At 49.3% G+C, this 16,190-nt stretch overlaps 1 protein-coding gene across 4 annotated transcripts in view; it reads right to left on the bottom strand.

The window, feature by feature from the left end:
* Positions 1 to 16,190, bottom strand: part of AGL (amylo-alpha-1,6-glucosidase and 4-alpha-glucanotransferase) — a 116,891-nt gene that overhangs the window by 91,373 nt on the left and 9,328 nt on the right. The window contains exon 1 of one of the 4 annotated variants that reach the window (XM_085885930.1): positions 13,694 to 13,851. The exons of 2 other annotated variants lie outside the window; for them this stretch is intronic. The gene's annotated coding sequence lies outside the window, so the exon portion shown is untranslated. Of the gene's footprint in view, positions 1 to 9,848; positions 9,868 to 13,693; positions 13,852 to 16,190 lie in introns of those variants that run through there. One more of the 4 variants, XM_085885932.1, reaches the window with a different exon arrangement.

Below are 16,190 nucleotides of genomic sequence, written 5' to 3'. Positions count from 1 at the left end.
ACAATCGCGTAACGTGCCTACAACACGTTACTCGTAGGTTAGAAATAAGTTTCGGGTATGCTAAACATCACCTCGACGTGTTTCGACTTATGAGTAACTTACAAGTAACGTGTGTCGACGTGTGTCAACGATCGCGTAACGTGCCTACAACTTATTGCCAGCGTATGCGGAACATGTGAGTCATACGCTGGCATACGTCGAAAAATTTCAAGCATGGAAAATTTGTCTAACAGCTCGGCATACTACGACGTATGCCAGCGTGCTCTTAACGTATACAAAACTTACCCATACGTATTCGACGTGTGCCAGCGTTTTAGACAAATTTTTCATACATCGGCATACGCTGGCTAAATCGTCAAGGTGAGACAGGGCCTTAATGTAGATAGATTCACAATAGTTCAATCCAGATATGACAAAAAAACTCATAGTCCATATTGTAAAACCAGCATTGTCTGTCCTCTTTCTCTCGTGTTCTGAGTAATGGCCTTCAATGCAAACATTTCACTTTCCAATCATTCCTTTCACCTTCCCATCATTCCTAAATCACGTCACACATATTTTTACATAAATTAGGTCACACACAAAATATGGTCACACCCACAAGCCCCTATCAAGGCAGATGAACAATTGGGTCACACACAATGTTTGTGGGTGCAACGTTGACAATTTACAGAACACTTTGAACAATCAGGCTTGGTCAGCATTCTCTTGTAATCCCACCATCCTGTTCTGCCAGGGCACAGCTCCCACACCATTGTAGTACTCAGTCAGGTACTCTCTTACTCGTTTCCCAACTGACAATATGATTGCTGGAAGGGAGAGGCCTCGTATGTATGTATATTGTTGTGGTTGACCAAATTCGCAAACCACCATTCAGGTCCCTCAGGTGAGATATCTCGGTAAGTATATGTGTAGTTAGGCCCAAACCCGTTGTCTAGAGGGAATAAATGTCATTCATGAGGGCTGCGACTCTTCAGGATAGCCGTTTTTCTTTTACTATCTTTATTTTGGACCAGCCGCCATTATTACCACCACCAACCACGTCTCAACAGCCATCACACAACAACCACCAACCACAACGCGGCCATCACAACAACCACCAACCACAACGCCGCTTCGCCACAACCACCACGACCTTTACCGTCACAACTCGCCACCATCGCATCACCGTCATCTCGCGCCACTCGTGGGCACCGATGTTGGACTCGTGTAGGGCGCGCACCGAGCAGCGTGTTCAAAAGCATCGCGGACTTTCCGCAGAAAAACGGATCAAAAACGACTCACGCCCACTTTTGTTCCGTCCAATCGGTGAGCGAGGGGCGATTTGGTCCCGCCTCCAGGGCGTTGGAGGGCGGTCGCTATATGCAAATTCATGGATCAAAAAGCATTCACGCCCACTTTTCCTCGGGCCAATGGGGAGCGAGGTGAAAGGTCGGAGGCAGAGGGTCAAAGATGAAAGAGCGAAGCCACGGGGCTTATAAAAACGACTGCGTTCATCAGACCAGGGCAGTTCGCAGTTGGCAGTTCGCAGTTGGGAGTTCGCGGAGTCGGAGTGAAGAGGACGGAGCTGTGGAGAGGCGGCGGCGGCGAAGGCGGACGAGGGGGTGCTCGCGTCGGATTCGGGGAACTGCGGAGAGAGAGGCCGGCGGCGTGACCGAGGTCGTGGTGGAGACGCTCGTCGCGGGACCCGAGATTTTGTGAAATCCTCCTTTCCCCGAGCATCAGCAACCCCCTCCTGTTTCCCCCCGCGCTGAGATAGTGCGACAAAAGGGGGCCACCTTCCCACCCCCTACCAGACACTGTCCGCGAGGCCCGCGGAGTTGAGGCACCACCGCCACTTCGCGTCTCATCATCAGACGGGTAGGCCCGACACGGTCTCGGCCCCAGGCCCGCCTACCCCTCATCCTGGAGGGTGGTTCTCTTTTCTTTTGCTTTGGGAATATGTGTTGTCGGCACCGTCTGTGAAGTAAAATTGTATAAGTGTTGCCGAGTGCCCGGTAGTCGGATAGATCTGCATTGTTGCATTTGCTTTTTGTCTTCTTCTTTTACATGTGCTTTTGGTGGAATTGTATATGTGTGCTTTCCGTTCATCGCGAAATAAATGTGCTTATTGTTGAACTGTTTTCCCGCTTCGCTTCGTCATTTCTTTCATTGAATCCCCATCTTGCTTCACGTAAAGGGTTGGTCGTGGGCTAAGACGCCCGATAATTAATCGAACCGTCAAGGCCGACGAATAACACCGCTCGGTTATCCCAATAGTACGGAACGGGTCGCTTAAGTGGCCCATGTCCGAAGTCGACCTGCGGCGAGGTGCGATCGCCCGGTCTACCCTCCGTGTGGGTACTTAGGTAGGTCGAATTTGGCGAGCAACCCTATCCCACGCGGGGGCCGATTGGCTCGATCGCGGTGAGACCGAAAGGTCCACCCGTGACTGGTTCCCGGCGTTAGTCCGAGAGGGTCACGACTGGATTGTCCGTCCGGTGGCCGACGTGCCGCGATTCGAGTTACGTGGCCGTTCGCACGCCGGCGGGCGCGAATCCGCAACACTGGTGTCAGGTCGTGCGATATAAACTCATCGCCCTCCTCGCGGCACTGGTATCAGAGAACAGGACAACGGGTTCTCCTGTCTCCGGCTAAATTCACGGGAATCGGTCCAGGGGTGAGAGAAGCGACCCCCGATTCCCTCCAAATTACGAGCGATTCAAATTAACCCTTTAAGAGAAGCAAGATGGCGTCTCAAGGCGAGCGGGAGCCGGGGGTATTAGAAATGGATGTAGAATGTGTAGGATCCATGGCTCAGGATGAAATCCCCGTGCAGGAAATGTTGGTTGTACAGGAAAACGAACTCCCCCAACTGAACCCAGAGCCCGAAATGGGTGCGGCAGCGGCCGCGGTGTATGACACCTCCCCTCCCCCTCTCCACCAAAACCCTTCCCCAACCCCTGCCGAAACGGCTCACCCAAGCGCACCCGACATGGCCCAGCTAATCACCATGCTGGCGGCAATGACAGCGAGGATGGATGCGAATACACAAAAGATGGATGCGAATACACAACAAATAAACGAAAAGATGGATACAAATACAAATGAAATGAAAAACGAAATGAAAGGCATGAACAAGCAAATGAAGGAAGAAATGAAAGAGCTGCGGGGTGAGACGCAGAACATGGGCCGATGCCTGCAGGCGGGCATGAAGGCCGTGAGCAGGGAACTAAAAATGGCGACTCCACGTGTAGGAACGAACGAGCTGGGAGGGGGTGCAACGGCTGACAGGCCCGCGGTGGAGGCGGGTGACAAAATAATTCGGGGGGCGTGTTGGGCGAGGGTCGTGACAGAAAAAGTGACGGTAACCGAGAGGGACAAACTAATTGGGGTGACGGAGACGTGCACGAGGGAGATAACAAGGGGAGAGACAGAAATAATAGTTGAGACAAGGGAGGTAAAGGGTGAAGAGTTGGCAGAGACACGGGAGATGGGAACGATAGAGGGTGAATTGGATAAGGTTAGTGACGCACACACACACACAGAGGTAGTGGAGGACCATGAGGGGGAGCTCGCGGACTGGGTGGAGGCCCGGTGCGAGCAGCTGGATGGCCTCCTCCAGGAACGAGGGGAGGGAGTATGCCCCCTTGAGGCGAGTCACGACCAGGTGGGTTCGGTCGTGCTTTGCGAGGTTGAGGGGACGAGTGCTGTGGACAGGTGCACGGAGAGCTTGGGGGGTATAGAGGCCCCGGAGACCCTTGTGGGGACACGAATCCCCAGTGTGGTTGTCCCTGTGTGTGTGGTGCAAGGTGTGAGTGCGTCCCCGTGTGTGGAAGCGACCCCGTGTGTGAGTGGTGTGGTGGCGATGGTGCCGGAGTACGTGCTTCCCAGCACGCCGTGTGTGGATGAGGCACCGTGTGTGGAAGAGGCCGTGTGTGTGGATGAAACGGCCAGTGTGGATGAGGCACCGCGGATGAGTGCCCCCGCGCGTGTGAGTGGTATGGTTTATGTAAGGGAGACCGTGTGTGTGAGAGAGCGGTATGTGAGGGAGATGTCGGTTGGCATGCGGGAGCACGCAGCCGCGTCTCCCGGTGTGAATGTGATGGAGTGGAGTGTGAGCGTCGTAACACGCGGGAGTGCGTGTGTGGAATGGCGACGACGGCGACATGTGAGGAAAGAAAGCCGAGTAGCGGCTGTAGTTGTTTCGGGGACCGTGCCGGGTTCACCCAGCAGTGAGCACGAGGTCCGTGCTGTGCAACGCACGAGACCACCACGTGCTCGCTTGCGAGAGTGAAGTCCCGGTCCGGAAACGCCAGCGGTGGATTTGCCGATCCCGTGGACGGACAAAGTTTAGGCAGGATTATGGATTTGGACCGGACGGGTTCTCCACGCGATCGTGTGTGTTAAGCTCCAACGGGCAAAGCACATGTGTTCGCGTGGGGAACCCCTCGAGACGTGGGGCTTGTGTTTTTTTTTTATGCGCACGGTGACGTCATGGCTGCACGTGGGGTTGGAATCCGGCAGGAGGGGTATCCCTGCCGGATGGTACCGTCCAAGGAGGGACGAGGAACACGTGCAGCTGCATGACGTCACGGGCAGGTGCAAAGTGCGCGAGAGGTGAGTTGCCGCGCTGGTGATGCGCATGTAAAAAAATAAAAATAAAAAAAAGAACAAGCCTCACTTTCGGGTGCACAGGATTCCTGGGCAAGGGGTGGAAGACCCCCTTACTAGGGCACAGGATGGAAACTAGTTAGGGGGAAGGGTTAGCTTAGTTACACCGACTCCATGGGGCAGGGGTAAGTCCTCATGGAGTCCGTGGAATGGATTAGGTAGAGGGATTTAGTGAGCTTTAGGTTGGGAAATAAAATGATTTATTTGGAGACAGTGACAGACTTGTGGATGTGTAGGGGGGACGTAGCTTAGCTACGTAGTGTTAAAAGGAACGTGCTATAGTTTAAGGGACGACGTGGGAGCACGAGTTAGTTAGGGGATGTAGTTAGAAGGATGGCAGAGTTCAGCGGTGTGTGTGTTGAAGAGTTGCGAGGTGAGTACATGATGAGTGAGTGAGGCCAGCGGGTCTGTGTGAGTGGAGCGAATGGGGAATGCATGGTGCGATGAGTGATTGGGAGGAGGAGTGACTCCCGCCCAAGGGACCCCGGGGTCAGTGTAGAGTGAGTTAGGGGGTTAGTCAAATTGAAAAATGGAGGTTGTTTTGTTGTTGGTGGGAGTGTAGGCTCGAAACCCGTTTGGAGGAGTGCAGGAGCCCTGTTGACGGGCTGGGAGCGTGGCTGCGAAAAGTGAGTATCGCTGAGTGGGTACCCCGGGCACCAGGCTAGTCGGCCGTGGTAGGCCAAGGGCCCATGGGGGGCCGGGATAGCGTAGTGGGCACGGGTGCGCCTGCTTGGTGCGGGGGCCAGGGGCGCCATTAGCCGCGTGGGCAGTGTTGTGGGCAAGGGTGACCCTCGGAAAGGGGCCTGGGAAGCCAGCCTGCCACGTGTGTGTTTCAGGGGAGGTGCCATGGGGGGCACTCCCCGGTGTTAGGGAGCTGGTAGGCTCGGAGGCAGTGTAGTGCCCGGGGGTGCCATAGCGGGAGAATCGGCAGAGGGTCGTGCCTGCCAAAGGGAGCCACGTGTCCCAGCCATGAGACCGTGTGAGGGCACGGAGAGAAAATTGGGGGGCGAGGCCCGAAATTGTGAGGACACCAACACAGGCGACGGGAATCTGGGTTGTTAGAACCAATAGTTTAAGCGAGAGGCGCTTGTTAAAAGCCCCGGGGTAGTTTAACGGTTAAATGGTTAGGGTAGATTAGGAAGTGTACCCCTCCGCACCATCCATCCCCTCGCTCTCGTTGTGGGCCGCTGGACCCACTTTGGTTATAGATCGCTGAACTCTGGGGAGGCCATTCTGAGGCTTCGTTGGGCCTCGACACAGGACGCTAGCTCTCCCTTGTTCCCCTCCGGGAAGGGAACGTAGGGGTTGGGAGTAGGCTAGGTGACAGGATAGGTTAGCCGAACAAGGACAGTAAAGGGGGTTAGGGGACGATTTATAGTGGGGAAGTAGAAATAAAAACAACAAAAAAATAAGTTGGGGCTAAATTGGGGTTTGACAAATTAAGGGAGTGGGTATGTACAATGACAGGCAAAGGCGATAGGTGGGAGGGAGACAGGTAGGTAGGTCCGAGCCCGCCTTCCGAGTGGCCAGCACCACCGCACTCCCTCCACCAACCTCCACTGAACGGCAAAGGCTGGCCAACTTAATCTGCCGGCTGGCTGTTTTTCTTCAAAGCCTGTGCCGGCCCACTTCATCGGCAGCTGTTGTTTTGCTGCAAGGCCTGTGCCATCGGCTGGCCATGTTTTGCTTCAAGGCCTGTGCCGGCCACTTCATCTGCTGGCTGTGTTGCTGCAAGGCCTGTGCCGGCTCACTTCATCTGCCGGCTGGCTGTTTTTCTTCGAGGCCTGTGCCGGCCAATTCGTCTGCCGTCTGTGTTTGCCTGCAACGGCCTTCTTCTGCGGGCTGTGTTTGCCTGCTGCCTTTGCCATGCCCACTGCCCACGTTCACCAGCCCCGTTCAATTTTGCTTAGCCCCCCCCCCCTGTTCATTTCCATGTGCGCCAGGATCCGCAAGGCAACAGTTTGCAAGCTGCAAGAACTGCCCTGTTGGCAGCTACAACACGGGCCTGCAGTGGCGCCCGTGCACCGTGTTTGTGTTCATCCATCCATTCGTTGTGTTCATTGCGTGTGCCACTTGAGCTGGCACGGAGACTACGTTTGTGCAGCCCATGCACCGTTGTGGTTCACTGCGTTCAGTTCAAAAGGGAAGGCCTTGGACTGCGTGTGAGCAGCCGGCCACGTTCCCTGTCACCTGCATTGTTTTGAGCCAGAGACTGCATGCGAGCAGCCTGGCTCCCTGTTAACTGTTTTCTTTTTGCAGAGTTCATTAATCCTGGGCCATGGTTTAGTGTAAAATTTGTAAGTTAAGGTTAAGATGTACTGTAAATATGAGTGCGCCCCCGGCATGTTTGTCTTAGCGCCGGCAATTTTATTTAAGTCGTCCGTGTGAGTGAGTTTGTTTAGGTAGTTACTCAGCCCTCAGGTTATTTATTTTGGGGACACGAATACCATGAATATCGCACTCAGGGATCCGTAGGTAAAATGTACTAGGGGAAAACTACACATGATGGCACACGAAGATTTGACGACTCGGGACGAGTCTGTAAAAAGGGGAGGGGGTAGTGTTGTGGTTGACCAAATTCGCAAACCACCATTCAGGTCCCTCAGGTGAGATATCTCGGTAAGTATATGTGTAGTTAGGCCCAAACCCGTTGTCTAGAGGGAATAAATGTCATTCATGAGGGCTGCGACTCTTCAGGATAGCCGTTTTTCTTTTACTATCTTTATTTTGGACCAGCCGCCATTATTACCACCACCAACCACGTCTCAACAGCCATCACACAACAACCACCAACCACAACGCGGCCATCACAACAACCACCAACCACAACACCGCTTCGCCACAACCGCCACGACCTTTACCGTCACAACTCGCCACCATCGCATCACCGTCATCTCGCGCCACTCGTGGGCACCGATGTTGGACTCGTGTAGGGCGCGCACCGAGCAGCGTGTTCAAAAGCATCGCGGACTTTCCGCAGAAAAACGGATCAAAAACGACTCACGCCCACTTTTGTTCCGTCCAATCGGTGAGCGAGGGGCGATTTGGCCCCGCCTCCAGGGCGTTGGAGGGCGGTCGCTATATGCAAATTCATGGATCAAAAAGCATTCACGCCCACTTTTCCTCGGGCCAATGGGGAGCGAGGTGAAAGGTCGGAGGCAGAGGGTCAAAGATGAAAGAGCGAAGCCACGGGGCTTATAAAAACGATTGCGTTCGTCAGACCAGGGCAGTTCGCAGTTGGCAGTTCGCAGTTGGGAGTTCGCGGAGTCGGAGTGAAGAGGACGGAGCTGTGGAGAGGCGGCGGCGGCGAAGGCGGACGAGGGGGTGCTCGCGTCGGATTCGGGGAACTGCGGAGAGAGAGGCCGGCGGCGCGACCGAGGTCGTGGTGGAGACGCTCGTCGCGGGACCCGAGATTTTGTGAAATCCTCCTTTCCCCGAGCATCAGCAACCCCCTCCTGTTTCCCCCCGCGCTGAGATAGTGCGACAAAGGGGGCCCCCTTCCCACCCCCTACCAGACACTGTCCGCGAGGCCCGCGGAGTTGAGGCACCACCGCCACTTCGCGTCTCATCATCAGACGGGTAGGCCCGACACGGTCTCGGCCCCAGGCCCGCCTACCCCCTCATCCTGGAGGGTGGTTCTCTTTTCTTTTGCTTTGGGAATATGTGTTGTCGGCGCCGTCTGTGAAGTAAAATTGTATAAGTGTTGCCGAGTGCCCGGTAGTCGGATAGATCTGCATTGTTGCATTTGCTTTTTGTCTTCTTCTTTTACATGTGCTTTTGGTGGAATTGTATATGTGTGCTTTCCGTTCATCGCGAAATAAATGTGCTTATTGTTTAACTGTTTTCCCGCTTCGCTTCGTCATTTCTTTCATTGAATCCCCATCTTGCTTCACGTAAAGGGTTGGTCGTGGGCTAAGACGCCCGATAATTAATCGAACCGTCGAGGCCGACGAATAACACCGCTCGGTTATCCCGATAGTACGGAACGGGTCGCTTAAGTGGCCCGTGTCCGAAGTCGACCTGCGGCGAGGTGCGATCGCCCGGTCTACCCTCCGTGTGGGTACTTAGGTAGGTCGAATTTGGCGAGCAACCCTATCCCATGCGGGGGCCGATTGGCTCGATCGCGGTGAGACCGAAAGGTCCACCCGTGACTGGTTCCCGGCGTTAGTCCGAGAGGGTCACGACTGGATTGTCCGTCCGGTGGGCGACGTGCCGCGATTCGAGTTACGTGGCCGTTCGCACGCCGGCGGGCGCGAATCCGCAACAATATATATATATATATATATATATATATATATATATATATATATATATATATATATATATATATATATATATATATATATATATATATATATATATATATATATATATATATAGTCCCGATTTCTCAATTGTCACGCACAGTTGTCGTGCGACTGTTGCACGACATTTGTGCGATGGCCGCACAACCGTCGTGTGACCGTCGCGCGACAATTGCATGTGCCAAAAAAAAAAATCTCAGTTTTGTCATCTGAACGTCGCGTGAATGTCCTGCGACATGTATGCAAACTCCAGGTGAAGTTCATTCCAAATTTTGCCGGGAGTTCGTGGGACATTCGTGCGATATTCGTGAGACATACGCAAATGTGTTTTAGTATAAATTCAGTGTGATTCAAAGTGAAAATTATCGCTGTTTTATCGCAATTTGGTGTCTCCAACTCGTCGCGAGCTGTCGCAGCCCAGTGAGATACAGGCTTTACAGAGCATCGGTGGTGCTGAAGCAGATTCTTGGCAAGGGTTACATCGGTGATTTGCCATTGCCTTCCCAGCAGTTATCAGGGAAGGAATTTGGAATTTGTTTATGTGCCGGTGATAGCTCACCTACTCTTCACAAAAGCATACCATAGGATCTTTAACGTCTACCAACGAATGTCAGCAGATGAGACACCCAGTTTAACGTCCATCTGAGGCACGGCACACACTTTGATGCCTTGCCCTGCATGCAAAACACCAGTATAACAGTTTATAGCTGGGCCGAGATTCAACCCAGGATAGACAGTTCAGAGGCGATCGTACCATTCGGCTATCCTGCCAACCCACTAAACATCTATATCTCCATACATAATATTAACTCACATATTTCATTTAATCCATGGACAGATAAATTTGTTTGGGTAACAGCACATAATGTGTTACTCTATTCAAAAACTCACGGCCTAAAATGAAACCTTACAGCTGGCTTTCCGGCCCTTTCCAAAGGATGGTGTGCCTCTGAGATACAGCACCTGATGGTTGGATGATATAAGAAAGACTGATTTACGAATTCTGTTCCAATCTCATGCAAGGTTATGCAAATGAGACACTTTATATCATGGTTCTATTTGTGATGTTTGGTGTGTCTGCATATGCACGCAGAGCATATATGAGTACAAGTTCCTAATGCAAGGCAATTGGCTTGGTTATAAAGCCTTTGACAAGCTTTTCCAAGGTTTTGCATAACCATAGATTTTGTCTTTGGGTGAAAGTGCCTGGAGTCAGTTTTCTCACAATGTTGATTTTTTTAACCTATTTATATGAAATAAGGCGTGTCTTAATTCAGAAACATGTCCAAGATTGAGATAAGTGGAACATGCCGATTCGCAAACTTTTTTTTTTTTTTTTGTATACCTTGGTCGAGGCTCGTATGAGAGCTAACACACAACTCACAGCAAGGAGGCATGAGACAAGAGGGGCGGGAGTGGAAGGGACAAAACAGTGGGGAACAGACACATTAGGTGAACTGTGGAAGGGAGAGGGATGGGGATGGGACGGGGAACATGGCGAAGAGAAGATGGACATTTCAGGGACTTTCAGGAAGGAAAGCAGGAGAAATGAAGGAAGTGGGCTTGGGTGGATTATCGGGGGTAGAAAAGATCGAGGATTTGGATGGGGGAAGATAAGAGGTGGTGGTGAACAGCTGTTTTGAAAGCCTGGAGGGAAGAATGGGAAAGAATAGAGTGAGGAAGTTTATTCCAAAGGCGGGAAAAAAGAGGAATGAAAGAGTGAAGATGAGCAGTGATTCGTGATTTTGGTAGTTTTACCAGAAGGGGGTTGTTGGCGGACCTTGAGCGCCCTGTGGAAATGTGGTGGGGACAAATCGCAGAGAGAGCAGGGGGGCAAGGCTGGAGAGGAGTCGGTAGAAGACAGAAAGACCACCGACCAACCTGCGGTGATTGAGTGAGAGGCCCAAAGACTCAGCTTCATTGCGGGAGATGCCGATGATCTTAAATGCCCTGGTTTCGACAGCGTGAAGCCGAGAAAGGTGGGAGGCAGGAGCACCAGCCCAGAGGGGAGAGCAGTACTCCATCAGGCTACGGACAAAAGCTTTGTAAGTGGTCAGGAGCTCAAGAGGGCCGAGGAAGGACTTAGCACGACGGAGGATTCCCAGTCGGCGACTGGCTTTTGAGGCGAGGTTGGAAATGTGACTTTCCCAGGAAAGGTCATGGCAGATAGTGAGACCTAGAAGCTTGAAAGAAAAGACTTCTTCCAGAGGATTGTTGAGAAAGTGGATGGGGGGGTTTTGTAAATGGTCCTTTCGAAGAGACATAGTGAGTGTGAGATTTGTCTGGATTGAAAGACATGTTCCACGTGTTGGACCAGTTTGTGATTTTATCCAGATCTGCAGTGAGTGAAGAAGCTGCTGCTTGCCGGTCTGAGGGATGACAGATGGTACGGCAGAGGGTGGAGTCGTCGGCAAAGAGAAATAGAGGATTTTCCAGAGAGTCCGAGAGATCATTGATGATCATTGATGATCATTGATGATTACCCATATAAAAAGTGCAAAAGCCAGCATTCCAAGCGTACCTTCGAAACACTTTTACCTTAAAGTTTCATCAGCAAAAGAGATCCATTGTTTTGGAGTAATGTGGAAGCTGAAGGACGTTATAGCTGCCCCTATGTTTGTAAATTGAAACACTGTATATTTTTAGGCCGTATGTAGGGATCTTGTGTTGCCAATTGTTGTTTTTTGATATTCCAAGTTTTGCTCTATTCCGGATTTGCAACTCATCACTTCAATTAATTTCCACTATACTATGGATTTGCCATTAAATTTCTGGCTTACTCTGTTTAACAAACTAGATTCAATCTACTGGAAATCCTTGGTAAATGTACACCAATTTACAAAACTCTATCAAAATGGTATTTCCTCTTGGGTTGAAATCATTCATTTAAAACTACCTGTTCTTAAGTCAAATCATTCTGGTCAGAAACTGCATTGAAAAGGAGCAATTCGATTTTATTTGAAAACATCAATAATCAAATAACAAATGACAAAGACAAAGACCTGGTATTGGCTTTAGCCTGGTGTTGGCTTAGTGGTTAAGGTGGTGGCTTTGGATCCTAGGGTCCTGAATTCAAGCCCCATTTACCGCTGAATTAACAACAGGGGGTTCACTCAGCCTGTCATCCTTCCGAGGTTGGTGAAATGAGTACCAGTGGAGCAGCCAAAAGGCTGCACATAAAGGGAAGGGGTATCAACGGATTGATTAAATCTGGTATTGGTGTGGCGCAGGCAGGACGGGCCGAATGGCCGAATGGCACATAATTTCCTTGTAATCCTTGTAAAAAGACATCAAAATATCTGTCTTGTTCAAGTGTGGTCTCTTCTTGATCATATATGAATATTTTCAAGTTTTCTTCAAAAAAGCAGGGATTGTGCATCAGCCATCACCACCATAGCCAACTGGTGAAGGCAAATCAAATCATTAAGACCTTCAACCAAATTTTCATCAACTTGAAAAATTGTGCGTCAGGTACTCCGATCAGCCTCTTAATTGATAAAATAATCAGCAAATTTATTGCATACTTTAAAGCTGGATAATATAACAAGTAAAGTCTTGTTTTATTCATTACTCACACCATGGCCATAAACCGAGCATGTGAGTTTTGCAATAAACGATATAATCTTCATGTTTTTTTTTTTGTCTGTCAGTAGAATAACTGGACGATGGCAGATATAATCTCCAAGTTTGGCACGGAGTTTCATATTGTGAATGTCTCGGATGGGTTCAACTTTGAGCTCACAAAGAAAGATGGACAATTAAATTTAGTCCAGGAATGTATTTATTTACTCACGCCGTGGCAATCGGCCATATGAGTTTTGCGATAATTGTGTCTGTGCACAATATTAAGCGCTGTACCAAGTTTGGGGATTTTAGCTGCTCAAATTATCGTGCTCTTCATTGATGTCTAATCTCACGGTCAGATTCACTTAAAGGGAAAGATGTGTTGATATCACATGTCATACTGTGGACAAGCCATATGGGGGGTGTCATCTTGCATTGTTGTGATGTTGTCACTATTCTCATGATATCTAATGTAATAAGACCTAGTAAAATATGGCGTCTTGTTGCTCGATGGTCACCATAAAGCGTAGAGCTAAAAGTGAATTTTTTTTTTTTTTAAGTTACCAATATAGCTACACAAATATTAATATGCACCCTAACTTAGATGCCATCTCCCCATGCTCAGGGGGTGGGGTGGGGTAGAGTGCAAAATTTATGTTACACCCATGACCTGCCCATCGGTACCCCGAACATGGATGCAAAACTTGAGGGACATTGGCCAAGCAGTTTTTGATCTTCAAGTCGTATGCCATTCAGAGTAGAATCAAACACTTGGTAGTTTGTGAACCTGCTGCCCTTTGCCATTTGACTGCTGCATGAGCCAAGACCCTTGTATGAAAAAAATCGAATTATACTGTCATTTTATAATATGATTGTAGCCCATAATAACAACATAATATAAATTGGACTATGAGACGATTATACGTGAATACACAAAATAGCAAAATTTTGGATACATACATACAGGATGTGAATAAACATATGCAATGCCAAAATTTATAACAATACAGAGAGCAGTCTAAAAAGTTAGTTTTAATCAAACAAACATCATCTAAATATGATGCTTTATTGACAAATTGCTTTTGCTGTTCCCAACAAAACTAAAGTATGAAGAATAGACCCCAATATTGAAAATGAGGAAAATGAGCCATTCAGACGATTTCAAACCTCACCTGGAAAGCAGAGCAAGGTCCGATCAAGCGGGGACGCAGAGCCAAATGTAAAGAATGGAGTAGTCGAGAATGGAACAAGGTGTAGAGAGAGAGAAAGAGAGAGGGAGAGAGAGAGAGAGAGAGAGAGAGAGAGAGAGAGAGAGAGAGAGAGAGAGAGAGAGAAAGAGTATTTAGATAAAAGGGGAGTAAGCAATGGGATCCAGAGGAGAGCGTACAGGAGTATTAATACCCCAAGCCAAGCAGCCCCTAATGTATCACTTTTCGCTCGGAGCTCTCTCCATTTCCATTAACGTCTCCTGCTGCACCCCAGTGGATCTCTAAATCTCCGCCCAAGTTTGAATTTGGTAAACCATCAAGTTCATCTGACACTCTTCACCTCCATTTCCATAACAAATTAATCCCGTTTCACGCTGTCCTTTCCTTGGTAAAGTTAAATGTCATTCATCACCTCCACCAACTACAAGTATAAAAGTGAACAAAAAACGAACAAACTCACAGCATGCGTCGTCGCTACCTTTTATGAATCAGAAATACCCCCGCCCTCATCCCATGCCCCATGTCCATATATCCTTCTGCAATAAGCTCGAAAGATAATCAAACTAAAGGGGATCTCACATCCTCGGCTCATATTCAAGGGGAATGGAAGCAAGCAGTGTGAAACAAAGTGCATCAATACAAGTTAAATGTCTTGGGTGCAGAGGACACTATTGCACAGACGAGTCGCCTCAAGATTAATTCACTATACGAGTATATGTTTTACACGTAATATTGTTATAACTTACAAGTCAATGTAGAGGGAGAGGAGGAGATTGAGACCATACTCTGTGCAGAGTGTTGGTGCTGCTCAAGCAGTCTCCTTGGCTATTGGGCACAATCCTGGATGGGTCGTCACTCCAACACAGTATACCAGCAAACTGGCACTCATTTTGCCGACCTCGAAAGGATAACGGGTCATTAACCACACCTGGTATTAATTCAACAGCTGAGCGGGATTTGAACTCAGGACCCTAGGATCCAAAGCACACTGCCCTAACCATTAAGCCAACACCAGGTATATGTCGAGGGAGTTCTGCCGAATATATGTTGACACACTCACACACACACGCCACATCGTCTTCCTCCTCCACCTGCTTGTCTCAATCTTCTCCTTATTTTGATCGTATGCATCATAAGGCTGCAACTGGCATCATCGGCTGAGGGCAAGGCTGCACCACCGACACAACACTCTCTGTCGGTTAGAGCAGGCATTTGGAATTTGGTCAGGGTGTCGGCAAGAGCTTGCTACTCTTCACTGAGGACACTGTGGGATGTTTAACATCCACCAACTAATACCGGCAGATGGGACTCCCACTTTAATGTCCATCTGAGGGATTGCACACCCACTGATGCCTTGCCTTACCTGTGAGACACCAGGATCACAGTTTGCTGCTTGGCCGAGATTTGAATGGAGCCTAGATAGCTCAGAGACGAGTGTGCATACCTCTAGCTCGGCCATCCTCCTCCCACGACCCATCCTTCTCCTCCTCTCTTTCCAAGTACATATCACAACATGTATACTGGGTGGGATTTGAAATGCAATTGGCAACAACAGCATAAGCAGCTCTACAGGCAGAGCTAATAATATCCTCCTAATGAGGGACAAAGGATGAAGTCTCAGCTTGGAATTCCTGAAATGAATAAATTAATCCTATCCCCTCAAAGAAAGGCATGTATGTATGTATATATGTATATATATATATATATATATATATATATATATATATATATATATATATATATATATATATATATATTGTGCTGAAAAATGTGCAGCTCAGGAATCATTAAATGAGAGAGAGCACACTCAGCATCTTACTATAATTCACCGTCTGTCCGTCTGTCTGTTCCCAGGTACTGCAAAAACGGCTGAACCGATCGCAACCATTTTTTGGGTGTGTAATCCTGGGACCCCTTGGAGTAAAATAGGCATAAACATAACAACATCACCCCCTTGACGGCTCCCGTCGGGAGCGGGTGCTTCTAGTTAATACAAATACTATAGTGACCAGGCGCGCTTTATTTCCTTTACGGCAGCATCGTGTTAATCGGTCCAATGCCATCTCAATCCACCTACGCGGCATCCTCCTCCTTGTTTTAATTTAAACTTGAACTCGCTTTGAAATGCATGAAAGGTTTTATGTCACTCGCAGCGCCATTATAGATGTTAGGGCCTGCGGTGGGGCGGGGTTCCGGCCAGGCCATGTACCGGGTTCTGGTGGCTCTTCTCGTGTGCTGTGCTGTTGTCACATTAAATACTCCGCATCGTATCATCACCATGGTGGTGTGATTAATTTCTTCGTGCAAATGTAAAACCGTTACCATCCCATTGGCGTGGTGGCAGTGTTGTGGGATAGTTTTTACGCCTCTCATCAAAGGAAATTGGTGAGTTTACGTGGCACGCTGACCTGGATATCGACCTCGACTTCGGCCTCATTACCACGGTACCGTACAAGCGGGA

The sequence above is a fragment of the Eptatretus burgeri genome, chromosome 6, assembly GCF_056783735.1.
Source record: "Eptatretus burgeri isolate ZD-2024b chromosome 6, Ebu_testis_v1, whole genome shotgun sequence".
Taxonomy (NCBI): domain Eukaryota; kingdom Metazoa; phylum Chordata; class Myxini; order Myxiniformes; family Myxinidae; genus Eptatretus; species Eptatretus burgeri.
This window is presented reverse-complemented; position numbering and strand designations above follow the sequence as displayed.